Raw genomic sequence first — 19720 nt, forward strand, 5'->3', positions numbered from 1 at the left:
ATCCCTGCAATACCCGCCCTAGAATCGCCTGCCAGGCTGATACGCTGCCATTCATCACTGTTTTGTTTATAGTGCTGCCACGGGTTTGGATCTGTGTCACTAATCCTGGCCAGTCCGGTTGGAATTAATTAGGAGAGCAAGATTTCATGAGACCCTATATCAACATGCTTTAGTGAACGTCAACCACAATAGGCAGTTGTCTGCATGCCTTTCATCCACTGACACCATTGTCCTGCTATCAAAGGAACACTGTCTAGTTCATCGGGCCAGATCTGTTCTTGAATCCATCCTGCTTAGTGCTCATGAACTATGGTTCTCTTATCTCTAGGTGTTTCATGATTCAGTCCCCACTTTATAACTGTTGTGCTGTTTTACTAGGAAGATCTGCAGGTTGGCAATTGCCAGGATCACTCCTACTTCATTTTCTCTGTGCTTTTTCTCCAGTCTTCCATCAACTCTCCAGCATCATCCTCTCTGTCAGTACTGAACACATCAGGGTTTTGTGATGCAGGGTAAGCAATCTGCATACGTTCCAATTAGTCCCCTACTTGTTCTTTAGGGACAGTTCATTTTACATGTCGCCCTAAATTAATTATTATCTAGCAATGATCATCATCGCTATTATGACAGTAGTACCTAGGTGTCACACCTGATTTCAGGGCACCGTTGTGAGAGGTGCTGGGAAAACCCATAGTCAGAAACAATCCCTGCCCTAAAGAGCTCACCATCAAAGTAGACATGACAGACAGAAGGCAGGAGACAAGAACTGAGCTCCTCATCCCTGCTCCAGCCCCTGTACGCCAGGTGAAAGGGATGTGGCAGCATCCAAGGGCTCTACATGCCCTGTTTCTGGCTAGTAAAGAATTCTCCCATCCAGACAGGGTGGGAGACAGCCAGAGGGCTGCTTTCAAGGGGAGGAGGAGGACAGACTATGGCAGGGGGAAGAGCGGATGAAGGGGACAGGCTAGGAGGAGAGCTGGGGAGGACACACTGGAGGGGGGAGAATAGGGGGCAACAGCTTCCTGTCCAATTACAATAAACGCCTTCCTGTCTCAGGCATTTCCCTGTCTTCTTCCCACCCCATAAAGACAGCAACAAACTCTCATAAAATCCACCCTCTCCTTAGCACTTGTGTTCAATTCCCCATCATCATTTTTACTGGACCAATTTTCCCTTTTATCTTCTGCCTATTAATAATAGATCTAAAGAGACCTTTCTTAGGAGCTGAGATCTTCGCTGCAATCCAGCATTCAATATTAGCTTTTACTCCTCTAATTATCCCTGTAACCTGCTTTTGTTTATTTTTATAGCTCTCGCAATCCTCTCCCTGAGCAGATTGATTATATTTTTAACCTCCTTATAATTGCTTGTCCTGTTCTTTACATCTCCACTTAACCAGACTGGCCTTTGTTGCCCTTTTGTGTGTTTACTCTGGATTTAATCAAGATGAAAAACTCAGCAACAGTCCCCTCCCGGCTCGTTTCACATATTTCCACATTACATTTCCAGACACCCCTTTCTCCTTCCCACAACGCTTAGCACTTCTCAGCCACGGACAGCAAAGCCCCTTCCATGGCAGCACAGAGTTTTAATGGACTTGCTCAAGGTCATACAGAAAGTCAGTGGCAGAGATGTGAACAAGGCTCGGAGGGCTGTTTCCCATGCTGGTGCCATGCCAGCTGGGCCATGGGGTCTCTCTAACTTCCCATTACTGTTGTTACTCATATATTACAGTAGTCCCCAGAGGCCTCAGTCAGAGCCCCATTGCACAAAGTACTGTGTGTACGCACACTAGATTGTGAGCTCTTTGGGGCAGGGACTAAGTACAAAATGAGAGAACAGGTGGCTATAACAGATGGGGCAGCACAAGGTAACAAGGACATGATTAAAGCTCAGTAAGGAGCAGTCACAGCACGCCAGCCTTCATAGTTCAAATCCAGCAATGATGGGCTCACACGACCCTCAAGGTTCTACAACCTACCCCACCCATCACTCATCCATGGCTCAATGGCTAACGAGGTGACCACCTTGGCTGCTGCAGCAAATCGTGTCCCCCCAGGAGAAAGCTCTCTTGCTGAGTTCTCACAATCCGTAACTGAGTCATTAGAACCTACAGTCCTCGTTTCTAACCCTGGCACTGGGGAATAAACCTCCTGGTCCATTGGCCTGGGGCTCCTACAGCAATAGATAAGTGTCACCCAACCTACCACACTGTCCTTTTCTGATGCCGTGTTAAAGCGAACTGTTTCCTTCCTTTCTCTCTGCATGGCCCTTCGCAGGTTTCGTTAGTCTTCTCTCCGAAAATGAAAGCCACCCGTAGCCACTTTCTCTAGTCCTGGGGTCTTTGTCCCAAAACTACCCATGGAATTTGTGATTCTGTTTCTCACTTTGCCCTGGTTATTGGTAGCTTGGCTGTTTTTCTTTACCGCCCCCCGCCCCCCTTAACCTCCCACACACACACACCCGACTGTCTCCAAGGAAATCCACTTGTTATTTGTTTGTTCTCTTTTCAGAAACTGCCGAGCTGGCAGGCAGGCAGCATGCAGCCCCGTATTCATCATTTTCTAATTTACTGCAGCTAAACTATCACTCAGTCCCCAAGGCTGTAATGGATCCTGCCCCAGCTTCGTCACGTTGGCTGATTTGTTTCTCTCCAAAACTCTGGGACGACGCACTGAAACTTCTTGGCACTCAGTCATTCTCCTGCTCCCTGGACCTCTGTCCCCCGAGCCAGAGGTGGGGATGAATTTCAGTTTGGGCGCAAGGAACTGTCCAGGTGGTTTGGGGAAATGTTGATCTCCTGCCTTTGGGACCTCTGCATCTGTCCGTGTGAGCTTTGAGTCTGATCCGTCTCAAAACCAAACATCTGCCAAGCCCTGCTTCCTCCCACCCCTCCCAGACACAGCTGCCCTTGCCCCCAGTGACTTGCCATCTCCTCCCACACACACAGCAGTGGAGTGGCAGCCTGAGCCATCACCATTAGCTTAGGCCTAGGTGATAAGCGACCTGCATAGCACAGTGAAAGAGGCCATGCTGGCTAGTTGTTAGCACATGGTGCTGGGAGTCAGGACTCCTATGTTCTACTCCCATCTCTGATGCTGCCTTGCTGTGCAATCACTCAGGGACAAATCTGACCTCAGCTGTCTCCAAAAGCCCAACGTCATGAACACAGAGCCAGGTCCTCTGTGGCCCTTCCCTGCTGTGTGCCTCAGTTTGCCCATTTGTCAAGCAAGGATAACAATCCTTCCCTACCTCCACAGAGGGTTGTGAGGCTAAACCCATTAGTCACTTTGATCTCTGCCGAGAGAAGGCATTGTGCTGCAGAACTGCAAAGGTAATTACTTACTAGTCCTCTCTTTCTGCCCCCATAACTCTGTATGGCCAGAGCCCATCAGAGCTACAGGCTAGCCTGCAGCAGAGGGTGCATGATGCTAATCCCCCTGTGCTCTGGGTTATGTTCACAGCATACACGCAGAGAAGTTTGCTAAAAACAGAAATACACTTGCCGGAAGGTGCACCATAACACTGCTTTAATCGCTTAGAATTCGGTACACCACCACACAGGAACCCCAAAACAGAGGAAGCTAGAACAGGCTGCTCCCTGAAAACAGAGTCACAACTCACCCTACCTTGCTCTAGAACTGACTCTGATTGCACGCTTCCCTACAGAGCCCCCTAGCCTGTAAGCAGGACCAGGAAGACTGAGAATTTCAAAGACGGACCATAATTTTAACCTAAATTGCAAAACATCATGCACTGGGACACTGAGGAAACCTCTTCAATGCACCCTGAGGCTCACACACACCTTCTGGAGCAGTCATAAGAACATAAGAAAGGCCGTACTGGGTCAGACCAAAGGTCCATCTAGCCCAGTATCTGTCTACCGACAGTGGCCAATGCCAGGTGCCCCAGAGGGAGTGAACCTAACAGGCAATGATCAAGTGATCTCTCTCCTGCCATCCATCTCCATCCTCTGACGAACAGAGGCTAGGGACACCATTCTTACCCATCCTGGCTAATAGCCATTTATGGACTTAGCCACCATGAATTTATCCAGTCCCCTTTTAAACATTGTTATAGTCTTAGCCTTCACAACCTCCTCAGGTAAGGAGTTCCACAACGCACTGTACATCACCCTGCCCCATCGAAGTATCACCATACAGAACCAGCAAAGGCAAATTACCAGGGAAAGCAACGGCTCCTCCAGCTTCTCCCTGCAGATCGGGATGGAGCAGGCTTGTTGCTAATAAGTGTGCAGGATGTGACTGCCAGGGCCCACTGGGGTCACTCGCCTCCTGCTGCACACAGCTGACTCTCACCTCCCTCGCCCTGGCTGCAGCCAGAGCTGTCCCGTCCATAGGACAGATCAGGGCAACCGCCCTGGGCCCCACGCTTCGGGGTCCAGGGCAGCCTGAGGGGTTAGCAGGGGGCCTGGCGCCAGCAGCAATGAGCAACCCGGCCCCAGCCCACCCCGCCCCGCCGGTTCTTGGCGTCGCTCGGAGGAGGGGGCGGAAGCCGGAAAAAGGCAGGGCAGGGGCTTGACAAGTGGTGTGGAGTGGGGGCGGGTCCCGGGCCCCCTAGGGACGACCCTGCCTGCAGCTGATGTTTCCAGGTAAGATTTGTGCTGAGCCCCCAACCCATTCATGTCTCCAAACTCCGCTCTGCCTACGCTACCACCCCTCCCAAAGATTAAAACAGCTGTTGGATGCAAGAGCTGTCAAAACCCCCCTCCGTCACAGTTCGTATTGTATTTCCACGCCTGAGCACGCAGGGCCGAGACGTGCTCTGAGCCCCGCAAAATAGTCGCTCCTAGGTGCGCCTGAGCGGAGGGCATTCAGCTGGTGGGCACCAGGGCATGCAGCACCCGCCTCGCCAACAGTGTGGCCCCTGCCCGGAGCCGACTGCCTTGACAAGGCCTTGAGATCATTCACGTAACCCAGTCTGGCACATTCTTCATTGCTCAGGTCTCCAGCGAGACACACCAGAGCAATTAACAAGGGTCAGTGCCCCGCTGACCCCAATCTCTGCGCTGACAGCGCTGGCTTCATTTGCAGCATGGCCTCAGCGCGGCAGGGAAGTGCAGCACTGCACACTGCAGGAATGCAAAATAAGGCAAGTGGCTGGAGCCAGCACTTCCCCTCCCCCCCCCCAGCAGCCCGGCCGAGCACTGGCCGGTCTGCATCCCCCCCTTCCAGGCCATCAATGCTTAGGCAGGGGACTAGGTGGGTTCATTGTGTCTAGGTAGGTGCCCAGGATGGGAGGCGTGTGGGGAGAGACTGTACGGGGTGGAAGCTGGAGGGGAGGTGTCCCAGGCTGGGGGGCATACAAGGAAGGGTGCATGGGGAGGCGGATGTGGAGGATGGGCAGGGAGAGGCTCCACGGGGTGGTGAGTACACACAGATGGGACGTGCATGGAAAGGGGCACCCAGGGAGCCGGGGTTGGGGGGCAAGGCACGGGGAAGGGCACACGGCGACACGGTCACCATGGTGCATGCGGGAGAAGTTTCTCTCCTCTGAGCTCTGATGGCCAAACTCAGCCCTGGCAGACGCTGCGTTAACTCAGCCCAAGTCAAGGGCAGCGTGAGGCCCACTTACGCCGGGGCTGAATTGGCTGCTGAATGTTCCGCAAACACCCTGAGCAGGGAACTCTGCTCCCCGCTCTGCCTTTCCCTGTGCTGTGCGCTATCCCGCCCTAAGCACAGCCGCTGAGCCCCGCCCCGGGGCTTTCCCACCGCAGGAGCAAAGGGGCCGGCCCAGCTTTCACGAGGGCGACACGGACAGTGCTGCTGCACGGCTGGTTGCTCACAGACAGACCCAGTGCGGGCTCTGCTCCCTCCCCCCGTTTGCCATTGGTTCTGCTCCCCGCTCTCCCCACCAAGAAAAGCTAAAGACCCTTCATGTTTTTTTCAGGGCCCATTTCCTCAGGCAGGCAAAAGTCCCACTGACACACCCAGTGATACATCCAGAGTCACCAGTCATCTCAAAGGATGCTCCGCACCCTGTCCTGACACCCCCTCAGCATGGGCCCGGAAGCACAGCAAACTCGGGGTGTGTCGGACCAAAGGGGAGTGAACCCCGCCATTTATCTCGGCGTTTTATCCTGCGTCCCCCAGCGTGGTATTGGAGAGCTTTGCACGTTTACTCCAGGATGCACATGAAGTTTTCTGTATCTCTCTGCCTAGCTGTGCGGGGGGGGTATAAGAAAGCCAGGAGAGAACACCCTTCCTCAGCCCCCAGCCATTGCTTAGGTTGTGAGCTCCTTGGGGCAGGGACTGTCTCTTTGTTCTGGGTTTGTACAGCACCTAGCGCAACAAGGTCCTGGCCACGACTAGGCTCCTGGTACTACGATAAATATAAATAATACGTGATATCCTCCAAGGGCTGTGAGCTTGAAATGTTGCATCCCGCTATGGGGCTGACTGTGCCTCTCTCTTCCAGCTGTGCTCAGGTAGAGCAAAGAGTCATAGCTACAGGCCAACTAAACTACTCCTGAGTTATCTAAGAATATCAGTCCTGCCCCTACCACCCAATGCACTCTGAGGGGACATGCCAACCACACATCAAGCACACTGACATCCGGGAGGATGAGAAGCCCAGGTGAGCCCTGTAGGGAATCTGTCCCAGATCTAGATGTGATATTTGGAAAGAACACTCTTGTTTTAGGAACAGCCTTTGGCTTTTATTCCTGTCCATCAGCTCAACAGTGACAATGGGGCCAAATGAAGTCTTTCCACCACATTCTGTCTTGTACCAGCTTCACAGTTCTGTTAATCTTTAAACCTTTTTGTTCTGTGTCATTTTTCACCATGTCTATCCAATGCATCCTCAGTCTTCCCCTGTATCTAGCTTTTTGCATTCTAGTATGTATCACCATGTATAGTATACTTTCTGGGTCAATTCAGGTCGTGTGTCCGAACCACCCACAGTCATCTTTCTTCGGTAACAGGGTTATTACTTGCTTAGCTGTTTTCTTCTCACTTCATCTTTTGTTTCGTGTTCAAGATCTCACAATCAGTAACTGAGTCATTAGAACCTACAGTCCTCGTTTCCTCATTACAAGGACATGCCTTGAAACTCTCAGTGTTCCCCTCAGCGAGTCCATTTCTTCAGTCAACACCTTTCGTTCGTTGGCTTTCCTCACACTCCAACCCATAGAACAGCATTGGCAGGACAATTGCCTCACGTATGCTGATTTTTGCTTTGATTGAAATATCTTTGGCCTTCCAGATGTTACAGAGTTTTATGAATGCAGTAGCAGCTAGTTCAATTCTTCTTTTTATGCCATCTTCACAGTTTCCATTCTTCAGTACCTCCAAGGTACACACATTTTTTCTAGTTCTTTGTCTCTGGGTTTTATCTTTACCTCTCTCTCGTGTCTTCCAGTTGCCATCATTTTTGTCTTCTCTGTGCTGATTTTCAGTCTGACTTTTTCTGATCCACCTTGTCAGCTATTCTCTGTAAATCCTTCTTGGTCAATATCATCTGCGAAAATAAAGTTGTTCACTGTCCTCCCACACAACATGATGCCTCCCATTGCATCTCTCAGTGCAACAGCCACTACTGCTTCCAGTACAAGTTGAACAAATCTGGTGTTAACGTGCATCCTTGCTCCTAGCTCATCCTGACCCATTCCATCAGATTCTTGTCTATTCCCACCACACTCATCACCTTGCTGTAGATGTTTTTCATCAGCTTGATCTGTTTCTTGGGGATGCCAGACATTCTCAAGACTAGCCATAACCTTCTCTGCCAAATGCTATCAAAAGATAAAGTCCTTCCGATTTAGGGGCAGTAGACAGGTTGTGATACCTTCAATCAGCAAAGTAAGTTCATCACAGTGGTTGGTCTAGTCAGGAATTCAAAGCACTGAACAATATACACTCCTGCCATTGCTACAAACTCCCACGTTTGTGCTGTTACTCACAATTTCTTAAGAATTCATTCATTCCGCCCAAGCACCCACCCCACATACACACACACACACACACACACACACACACTCACACTCTATGGACGTGATCCAAAACCCATTGAAGTCAATGGAAAGATTCCCATTGACTTTGGCTTTGGATCAGGCCCTCTAACCCCACCTGTCCTAGCCCAAGCTAGTCTATAATTCCACCGGTTCTCAATTTCCAGCAGATCCTAGAACAGTGGGATCACAAATTCCAGTCGGGTCCTCTACGCACTGCACTCAGATGACCCGGACCTGAAACAACCTCCAGTAATGCACTCAGAGCAGTCCCAGGCATCTCCATTTGCATGTGGTGAAATCTGCATGAAAATGTTCCTTTGCATTTGCAGACAAGGTAATCAGAACCCTAACTAGCCAAACAATTCACCTGAGGATTTAGCTGGCACATTAATGGGAGGCCATTGTGTTCCTTCTGCTGCCCACTGTGGCAGAGCATCAATTGCCCTTGCAGGTTCTTCTGTGAACTCCTGCAATAGTGACTTCAATTCTCCAGCATGATCCCGACAGCCCAACAGGGAAACCTCCTGTGCTTTGGAGGGGCTTGAGTTTGCTCTGACAGGATATCCTGTGACACTGGACATCTGCTGATCCCCTCGGCAAGGAACAATGACCTGGTAGGGGTGCTATGCAAAGAGCCACCGATCCAGACAGACCGAGGACACGTCTGGGTGCTGAATGCACAATTTCAAGGGGCTCTGAAGTTGTCTAATTAGGTGCAAGTCAGGCAAAGCCAGAGTAGCAGCAGTGTTACATCTCACACACACCATTCCCCACCAGTAAGGGCCTGTACCTAGGGGCAGTTCAGTCTTTACACCCAGTTCAGTTCTTGGCTCTTCTACCGGAAGTGCCAAATGCAACAGACAGACACTTGCCTGGACTGGAGCAAGTGTCAGCCAGGGAGCTGGACTGGAGCTGTCAATCATACATTGCCACAAGCCTCCAGAGCAGTTTCCTGACTCCGGTCACTCACGGACCTCCTGGGATGGCTTGGAACCAGTCACTTGGCAGTGAGAGCCAAGAAATCTCAGTGCCGACCCCTTGAGTCCCCCACCCTGCACTAGGCAGCCTTCCCAGCGCACAGCGATGTGCTGCAAGGTCCCTCATCTTGCAGTCTGAGTAGCTGAGCAAAGGCCCAAGGGCCACATCTGGGTATGGAAATTGTATGGCGGGCCATGAATGCTCACGAAATTGGGGGTTGAGGTGCGGCAGGGGGTGAGGGCTTCAGCTGGGGGGGGGGGTTCTGCGGTGGGGCTGGGGATGAGGGGTTGGGGGTGCAGGAGGGTGCTCCGGGCTGGGACCAAGGGGTTCGGAGGGCAGGAGGGGGATCAGAGCTGGGGCAGGGGGTTGGGGCGCAGGAGGGATGAGGGGGGCAGGCTCCGGTCTGCGTTTACCTCAAGCAGCTCCCGGAAGCAGCAGCATGTCCCCCCTCCTGCCCCTATGCATAGGAGGGACATGCTGCTGCTTCCGGGAGCTGCGCGGAGACCTGGCATGCATGGAGCCGGGCAAGCCCCGGACCCCGCTCCCCAGCTGGAGATTGAGGGCCAGATTAAAACGTCTGAAGGGCCAGATGTGGACCTCAGGCTGTAGTTTGCCCACCCCTGCTCTACATCCAGGTTTGTGGGTTTTCAGGCTAGTCTGGCCAACCGCAGCTGCTGCACCATTTAAAGTGTCCACGCATGATGAAGAGCAGTAGGAGCGGACGTTGAACCGAATGGCTCAGAGGCTCGGCAATCAGATACGGCTCTTCTCGCCTGGAGCGCCCTGGTCCCACGGGTCAGTAGTTCCATAAACAAAAAGTATTAGCAGCTGGGGTCTGATCAGTGCCTTCAGTGAAAGGAGTTGGGAGCCTGGCTGTTCCTGTGTAACCTCAGCACTGACCTACACATTTATTGGCATCCCCGGCTGAGAAGCCAAAGCTTGGCTGGGCTGTGGAGGCAGCTCTCCCCCCTCACACCAGACATGGTCCCTGCAGATCAGGTGTGAGGCTCATTGGTGGGACAGGGCAAAAGGCTCACACGGCCTCTGCCTACGTGGTACTTGGGCACAGCAAACCAGCCTGCAGAGCTGTGAAGCCAGCACCTCTCACAAGGACGCCTCAGAGAGCTTCAGGCTCAAACCCAGGAGCTGCTGGCAGGACACAGTCCACGCCGGAAGCCTCCTCACCTGGTGGGGCAGGAGTCCTGGTCTCTAGCGATTTGAGAGCCAAAAAACTCAGTTCTGGATGCATCTTGTGGTGTCTAAATGGAAGCAGAGCTCTTTAGAAGATCTGCCCCCAGCAACTTCCCCAAGGTCACCTGTAGCAGAGACGCGCATTAAACCCAGAACTCCTGCATCCCGGGCCAGCACCTTAACCATTCTTACTGCCAGGCACCTGCTGAGTGTTGTTATTGCCAGTAGCAGAGCTGGGCAGCAAATGGAAAATATCACAAATATTTCCATGAGATTCAGTTGGTCTTTCATTGAAATTTCATTTGCTGACATTTTCCAGCCAGCTCTAATTAATAACGAGAATGAGCCAAACCCCTGAACTCCATCACTGGCCTGGATCCGCACTGACATCAGTGGAGTTACCGTGAATTTACACCAACGGCTGGGAGAGCAGAATCTGGCCACTGGCTGTGCACTTGATCCAGTCACAGTAAATCCCTAGACACAGCTGCGGCTTCTCCACAGCTTGGCAGGAAACAGCCTCGCTAAGGCAAGAAACAACCGGGTACGCCGCTTTATGGAAATGAGCCCCTCTCTCCCACTGAAATGATCCTGGTGCCACCAGTCTGCTGGCAGCTCAGCACAGCCCGGGGGAGCCAGCAATTCCATGGCCAGCCTCTGAGCCGGTTGGGGCTCAGCACCAAAGCGAGGGCAAGCCACTCGCCCCAGCTGCTGCGTCTCTGTCCTGCCCGGCCCACGGGGGGTTTACGAATGGCAGGGGATGCTGGAGCACTCGGGCCCTGCCAGAGGGGCAGGGCTGTTTGTAGCCCGCAGAGAAGCTGGGAATGCCAGGGGCTGAGAGCAGCAGGTGGAAGGCTCCTGAGCCGCCAGTGCTGTTCGCAGGCAGGTCCTAGGACAGGTGATGCGGGCAGGGTGGCACACAGACACCGGCAAAGACAGAGGGGAGATGAGAGCCCTGCTCCCCGGGTCCGTCTCTAAACCCTCCCACCCACCTGCCCCCTTCCACACACAGCCAGAGGGGAGACGGAGCCAGCCCTGCTCCCCGGGTCCGTTTCTAAATCCTCCCAGCCACCTGCCCCCTTCCACACACAGCCAGAGGGGAGACGGAGCCAGCCCTGCTCCCCGGGACTGTCTCTAAACCCTCCCAGCCACCTGCCCCCTTCCACACACAGCCAGAGGGGAGACGGAGCCAGCCCTGCTCCCCGGGACTGTCTCTAAACCCTCCCAGCCACCTGCCCCCTTCCACACACAGCCAGAGGGGAGACGGAGCCAGCCCTGCTCCCCGGGACTGTCTCTAAACCCTCCGACCCACACACAGCCAGAGGGGCGGAAAGGGGACGAGCCCCAGGCTCTGGCCCCTGGCCCCAGATGGAGAAGAGCAGGAAAAGCAGCGGCAGCAGGCGGGGACCGAGGCCAGGTAGCTGCAGAGTGTGGAAGAAGTGAGCTGGGCAGGGGCACCAGGTAGGGTGACCAGAGAGCAAGTGTGAAAAATCGGGACGGGGGTGGGGGGGTAATAGGCACCCATAGAAGACAAAGCCTCAAATATCGGGACTGTCTCTATAAAATCGGGACATCTGGTCACCCTACCCCAGGCAGAGTCCCGCTCCCCCGCGGGGCCATGCCCGGGGCGCTGGGGGGCAGAGCGCCGCAGTCACCAGACAGGGCCCGATCCCGAGGGGCTCGCTCGGTCCTGACCCAGGCAAGTCCCCCCATCCCGTCCCGTCCCTGGCTGCAGCCAGGGCCGGTCCCTGGAGCCCCGGGACGCAGGCAGGGGCTGCCCGGGCTGGGGGCTGCCGTGGGCGGGGCGGGGGCTGCTCACCTCCCGAAGCGGCGCGGAGCACCAGCGGCAAAGCGAGGAAAGTTAGCGCCAGGCGCTGCATCCTCCGGCCGGCTGCTGTCCCCGGGGCCACCCCGCGCTCTGCGGCTCGCGCCCAGCCTCGGCTGTCCGGGGCTCGAGGGGATCCCGGGGCTGCGCCGCCGCCTGCGCGCGGCTCTTAAATATTCAGCGCCGGGAGCCGGGCTGAGCTTAACCCCTCGCGCGCCAGCGCGGCCCGGCCCGGCCCACCTGCCCCCGCCGCGGGGGGTGCACAGCTCCGCGGGCTGGGGCGGGGCGGGCGCATGGCACAGGGGAGCCCAGCAAGCCCCGGCCTCCCCTCAGGGGCCACTGGAGCGTCGGGCTACTGCAGGGAGACACGGGGGAAGCCGGGAGCCCAGGCCAAGGCCCCTCCGCCCAGAGCCCGGCTCCTCGCTATCCACAGGCTATGGTGCCCAATGGTTAGAGCTGCAGCCTGGCCACCAGGACTCCTGGGTCCCACCTGCCTGCCTGCTCTGCCCGCTGCAGGGCTCTGGCAAAGCCAGTCACTGCTGCAGGTGGGTGGGGGCCTGTGCCCATCAGCACGACCCCTGACCCGCAGCTCTCCTAGGGGCTTACGCCCTTCCTGAGCCCCTGCAGCCAGACCCGGAGACATGCCAAGGATCAGCCTTATTTTGAACGGCGCACCCGTTCCCCTACAGGGAAGTTGCAGGGGGAGAGGGGAGGTTGTTTTTTAGCGTATGTTGATTTTAGTGCTAAAGGAACAACCAAGCTGTGCTCATTCCAGTAAACTTGCAGGGGGCGGGGGTTCCTAGGAGAGGTCCAGGCACAAGTGGAGCCAAAAATAAAGGGAAAGGAGGAAAACAAGAGCAATGAAACAGCAGAGACGCTCACTGGGCCTTAGATTAGGGGTAGGCAAACTTTTTGGCCCAAGGGCCACACCGGGGAATAGAAATTGTACGGTGGGTCATGAATGCTCACAAAATTGGAGTTAGGGTGCAGGAAGGGGTGCAGGCTCTGGGATGAGAGGTTTGGGGTGTAGGAAGGTGCTCTGGGCTGGGATCAAGGGGTTCGGAGGGCAGGAGGGGGGGGATCAGGGCTGGGGCACAGGTTCCAGCTGGGGGTGCAGGCTCTGGGGTGGAGCTGGGATGAGAGGTTTAGGGTGCAGGAGGGTGCTTCAGGCTGGGATCGAGGGGTTTAGAGAGCAGGAGGGGGATCAGGGCTGGGGTGCGGGAAGGGGTGCAGGTTCCAGCTGGGGGGGTAGGCTCTGGGGTGGAGCTGGGATGAGAGGTTTGGGGTGCAGGAGGGTGCTCTGGGCTGGGATTGAGGGGTTCGGAGGGCAGGAGGGGGGATCAGGGCTGGGGCGCAGGTTCCAGCTGGGGGGGCAGGCTCTGGGGTGGAGCTGGGATGAGAGGTTTGGGGTGCAGGAGGGTGCTCCAGGCTGGGATCGAGGGGTTTGGAGAGCAGGAGGGGGATCAGGGCTGGGGCAGGGGGTTGCAACGTGGGGAGAGTCTCGGGGGGGCAGGTTCCGAGCAGCACTTACCTCAAGCGGCTCCTGGAAGCAGCAGCATGTCCCTTCTCCAGCTCCTACGCAAAGGCACAGCCAGGTGGCTCTGCACGCTGCCCCGCCTGCAGGCACTGCGCCTGCAGCTCCCATTGGAGCACGTAGAAGCCAGAGTGGGGCTATGCTGCAGCTTCCGTGTGGTGCGGCCCCCGACCCAGTGCCCCAGCCAAAGCGCCGGAGCGGGGCCAAGCCACATGGTGCGGCTCACAGGCCACAGTTTGCCCACCCCTGTCTTAGTGTGTGCTGGCATGTGACAGCCATCGCTCTATCTGACCTACAGGCCTCCGCCTCAAAGGAAACTTGCCCAGTACTTGGACCGGACAGAGATGCTGGATTCATGGCTCATTACAACAACCTGTAACTCACTAACTCCCCTTTTTGTCCTGTGACTGCAGAGGGGGTAAGGGGCCACTCCACTGTGAATGGGCCCTTAGAACATGTGCTAGCTACTTATGCTAAATAATCTGTTCCACCTTGCAGTGTGCTATGATGCTCTGAGTATCTTCCCACACCTGAAGAGCAGCTCTGCCTCGCCTGAAAGCTTGTTTGTCTCCCCAATGGAAGTTGGTCCAATAAAAGATATTACCTCACTCCCCCGCATCCCCCCCATCTCTCTAATATACTGGGACTGACATGGCTACAACTACCCCACGTAACAGACCTGGAAGCCAATGAAGCAAGCCCAAGAAAAATTACTGCTCAGGCTGGTGCTTCCCCAGTCTTCTTCAGTTGCTCCAAAAATCTGGTCAGGAACCTGGAGGGGGACCGGCCTGGCATGAGAAAAACCTGATCATTGATTGTCTTGTCTCAGCATCTGTCTGCAGCTGAGACACACACATGAGATAATTGCACGAGTGGTGAGTTAGAGGCTGTCCTCTGCTAACCCACCTAACAAACCACACTAGAAATGGAGTAGCCCATCCCTACCCCCACCAAGCGCTAATCAGCTGATGGATTTATGTTGCCAACACCCACACTGACAATCTGCTCCCCCCCCCCCCCCGAGTCACCTGGAGACATACCTGGAATTGTATTTCTATCTCTAGCCCATGGACAATGCCCCTCATAGGGGCTGAAACTAGGGGTGCTGCTCTGGGTGGGCAAGAAATGAGGCTGCACATCTCAAGAACTGGCGCTCTCAGCTGGAGCTGAGATTCTAAAGGCAGGGAAGTGACCGCACTGCTGGGGAAGCTCTCTGGGGCAGAAGCAAATGAGCCACTGATGGCTACTTAGCGTGACAAGGCGGGTGAGGTAATAGCTTTTATTGGACCAACTTCTATTGATGAGAGAGAGAAGCTGTCAAGTGAAGAGCTCAGTGTGGTTCGAAAACTGGTCTCTTTCGCAAGCAGAAGCTGGTCCAATAAAAGATATTCCCTCCCCACCTTGTCTCTCTCCTATCCTGGGACTGACACAGCTACACCACCACCGCAGGCAACTCACGGCCACGGCCACTTATGAAATAAACATTCCAGGCTTTGCAGAGAGAGAGAGAGAGAGAGAGAGAGAGAGAGGTGTGTGCGCCTGCAGATGCCATCAAAGCCTGTGCAATTACCCCTCCAGAGAGCCCTTCGCGCACTTGTTCTTGCTGCTGGATTCTTGGCACTCCTGGGTCGGCTCAGCCTGCAGTGACCAGACAATTCTGTTTGGGGCTGGGGACCCAAAGCTGCAATTCATAAAATCCAGCTCAGCGGTTTCAGCCAGACTCATTTAGCCCCACTCGTTCACTGCCCAGGGGAGTGCACCCGGCCTGCCTGGCACACGGCTGGACAGTGCCTTTCAGTGAGTGTCTATGGGGGTTGGGTGCCTGAATTCCCATTAGAGTTTTTTTTTTTTTAAATCTCCCCCTTTGTCAGCTGCATGCAGCAGGTCCCTTCTGAGCAGGTGGCTAACAGCAGCTACCTCTCAGACCCCCTCAGAGCTAACCAAGTGTTTCTTTAGCGTCCTGCTTCGGGGCCCAACCCCCACATCTCCAGCTGACTTTACCTGGCATTGGGGATACTCAGCGCCTCTGAAAGTCTGGCCCTCGGGATTCCTGATGCTCCAAGCAGGGCGTGAAGCTGGCTGCTGACGGGGATTGGCAGCGCACTACCTGCCGCACGTCAGCCCGCAGCCATGATCCAGGGGGAGTTAAACCAACGGGGCTCCCCTTGGAGTCGCCTGTTTGTCAGGGAAAAGAGGCAGGTTTTTTCCTATAAAGCTGGTTTATTTGGTTGGAGCTGGAACAACCCACCTGTTGTTTGAGAGAGAGAGAGAGAGACAGACTGACCCCTTTCATCAGCATTCAGCCTCCTCTTTACATCAGCCCCATGCCTGGCCCTCCGGGACTGGGCCACTCCAACGCTCAGCCGGCCTCCGCAGAGGGCAAATGAGATGATTGACATTCATCAGCAGCTCACCTCGCCCCTGTCGATGCCCCAGTGTCCTCCCACGTTCATCATCAGTTCAGGAAGCATCTGTGTGGATTACGCTGACACCAGCTCCCTGTTGGGCTGATGAGAAGCGATGCCAGCATGGGATGACCTGGGAATGGCGGACGCTGCAGCTGACTTTACAGGGAGGGGTTTATCAGCTCACCAAGGGCTGTTGGCTGTCAAAAAAGAAAAGAAAGAGAGAGAGAGAGGAGAAAGGGTTTTATTGTCTCAGCAGCAAGAGATCATGCAATTGTCTCTTCCATCCCAAATGGGGGATTTTCCCCCTCTGCCACTCACCAGCCAGAGAATTAGCCTCCGGCAAATGCCATTTTTACAGCCACTTTCCCAAGTCCTAGCACACTTAAGCCTGCAATTTGGACTCTCTGATGCTGCAGTAACATCAGGCAGTTAGCCAACAACTGAGGCTGGTGTGACGGAGTGGGCATTTTCTGTAATATTTTGTATGAATATACGGTGTGTGCCTCAGTTTCCCCCTATGTGCTACCTGGTTAACTAGGTGGTGGGAAAAGGTCTTTGCAGAGACCCAGAGATCCAGGAGTGACTGACGCCTAGCTGTCTAGGGCCTGGGCCCCCAATCCATGGAGAATCTGAGAAGACAATGGCCACTTCAATTGCCTGGACATTTGGCACCTAGCAACTAACGACCCTGGGTGGCCGACCCTCCGTAGGAAGCCAGCTGGTTTGACCAGTTGGAGAACAGGGCAGAGGAGGGGCCAGGCACCGGTGTTAAGTGTGGGCTGCTGGAAGCTGGAGACTCTTGTGAACTAGGACAAGGGAGGGGTCAGAGGGCTCTGAGCTCTGGGCTGACCAAGACGGCCATGCTGTAACTTTCTGTTCTCTGTGCTAACCGAGGACTTTCTCTGCTGTGTTCCAGACATCTAATAAACCCCCCACCCACCTCCCACTTCTACAACGCTGGCTAAGAGTCACTCCCGCTTAAGGGAAGTGGGGGTACATTGCTCCCTTTGGGGGTACAAGCCTCTCTCAGGTGTCCATCTCAGGTGGACTCGCTGAAGGGAGCTCCCAGCATAGAGCAGGGTGCTGAAGACTGTAGTTCAGTCCAAGGAGGCAGTGGAGCCAAGTGGCCTACCCTCGTGGGAGCGGGCGGGCCCACGGAGACTGTTCCAGAGCCCTGGACCTATGGATCCGCGTCAGCGGGCTGTTCTCTCGTAGCCTCGTTCCAGGTCAGCCTGCCAGCAGGATGCACCCGCGCTGCACCCACAACAGGGAAGGGGTTTTCGGTCTCTGGTTCTAAACAGATGTTTCACTGGGCAGCTGCTTCTCCAGCAGCTGTTCAGGAGACACGGACACACACAAGCCTGCATTCAGCCTTCTCTCAACAGCCCCAGCCCTTCCTCCCCACCAACCCCACCCCCCAACCCTCCCCCCGGAATGGGGCACTTTGCAGCTAAGCTGCTGATACATTACTCCACCGCTGGTGTCCTGGGGAGCCCCAGAAAAAGGCCCCCCTGCTCCTCAGCTGTTTGCTGGGGTTGGGTTGGTAGGCCCAGGTCCTTGGTGCACCCCAACAGGCCGAGGTGCAGTCTGAGAGCTGGATTCATTCGTGCCCAGGCATAGCTGAGTCTTGTGCTCGGTGATGCAGCAGAGGAGGTCCTAGGCTGGCCTGGAGCTTTCTCTAGTTAGCCAGGGTAGCCGCCCACCGCGGCAGGGGTCAATACCCAGGGATTTCCTTATGGGCACGTGAGCACCAGTGCACGTGCCACACAAGACATAGGTGCTGTTGCTTTAGTTCGCCGCCGCCAGTGGGTATCTGCGCATCATCTGAAAGTGGCAGGGCCCTGGAATCGGGGGCCTATCAGCTAATTCAGTTATTCAATCTGAAAAAACCCTCCAGTCTTGACACCATCCCAGTGGAGGTGACATGGGCTGACACACGGCTGCTGTAACTCCACTGAAGTGACTGGGCAGATGTGGTCCCTGGAATTGGCTTCATGATCTGCAGAGAGATCACCAGGATGGCCTGGGCACCGGGGGCAGACACAGCTCCATGCATGGCATGTGCTGGAGCTGTCACAGCACAGTCGGATTGCTCTTTGGAGTGAAGCCAGAGGGGTTGTTTTGTGGCCCTCTTAGCAGAGGGCTTCCCCGTTCTGCTCCCATGGTTGCATCACGGCATTCTCCCTTGGCCAAGGCCCCTTGCTGCTGCCGCTCAGTGCTGTCCCTTGCCTGACCACAGCGGTCACTGGAGAGCAAGACAAAACATTCTCTCCATGGGGGCTGGACCAGATTCTGAGCCCAGTTAGCCCCGTGCAAACCTACAGTCACTCCGCTGAGCTGAACGGGGTCACTCTGCTCGTACAGCTTTGAGATCCCAAACGGATCTCACTGTTTCTTGAGTATTTCAGCCTAACCCAGCATAGCAAGAACGTACCCAGCAGCGTGGTGTCTCAAGGTATTCACCTTCCTTCATACTTCCATCTCTCAGGTACTGTTGTCGTCCCCCCCCCGCTGCTCATGTCCTTATACCCATGCCAGACGGCTGACGGCCACTGTCCACTTACCATCCCCCTAATGCTGATCCCCCTTTGCAGCTAGAGTTAGAACAGTGGTTCCCAAACGGGTTCATGAACCCCTGGGGGTTTGCAAAATGTTACAGGGGGTTCTTGGGGTAAAAATTCCCTAATGGCGGACAGAGCTGTCCCTAGGGACCCCTGGCAGCACGGGGCCAGCAGCTCAGAGCCCCTGGACTTCCAAGAGCTAAGCAGATCAAAGCAAGCATATCCATCACACTGAGGAGATTTAAACTTCAAGACACCTTATAAGAAATGGAAAGGGAGGTAGATATTTTTGGCTGTTTTTAAAATTAAATAGGCAGCTAGTATTGTTTTTAAATTATTATGAAGAACAAGTTTAAGCTTTGTTGTAACGCGAGTTATTTGCCTGGACTGCTCAAGACCTGAATGCTTGTATAGGAGGAACTCTTTGAGTTGGCTTCTTAAATACCTTCATGCTGTTTCAGATCTGATACTCCTTGATGAAACACAGGAGCCTTGTCTTGTAACAGGCTTATTCAAAGTGATACAAGCTACGAAAGTGAGATCTTGGAAGAGTGTTGCCATTTTCATAATGTAATAAAAATACTGTAATGATTAATAATAAATAGCGTGTAATAAGCATGTCATAAAAACAAATTGTATATTTCCAAGCTCACTGCTTTTATAATTTATACTCCGGTAAAGGAGAAAATCCCTGGAAATATTCATTTTTAGGAGGGGGTTCGCGAGACTGGACATTTTAGTGAAAGGGGTTCACAGGTTAACAACTCAGTTAGAACGAGCTCTCCACTGCAGAGAATCCAAGAGGGGCAGAAGAGAGAAGGAAAAGCCGGGCAGCACCCCCTGCCCCCACCTCCCACTACCTTGCTAATTACAGGACGTCTCTCTCTTTAGGTAGAAAAAGCTTTTACTGGCAAAGGACGCTTCCTCTGAGCACTCAGCTGGCATGAATCATGCACGGGACGGGCCTGGAGTGGCAGGTGCACACAAGGGGAGGGGGACGGCTGGGTGCCACCCCGGCTTTGAACTCCATCCTCCAATGTCACACAATGAAAATCAATGAGCCCAGGGAGCAGCCTGAGAGATGCCTTCCCCCCCCCCCCCCCCAGTTGGGAATGGAGAATGGGAGCCAAAAAGAATGGACACGTTCAGTCTAAATTTCCCAGTTGTGGGTGGGGAGGGCTGGATGTAGCGACCTCCTGTTTAGCTTGGCTCCTGTTGCGTGGGATAGCTGGTCCGAGCCTCTTCTGT

Source organism: Emys orbicularis, chromosome 16, assembly GCF_028017835.1.
Source record: "Emys orbicularis isolate rEmyOrb1 chromosome 16, rEmyOrb1.hap1, whole genome shotgun sequence".
NCBI lineage: Eukaryota > Metazoa > Chordata > Testudines > Emydidae > Emys > Emys orbicularis.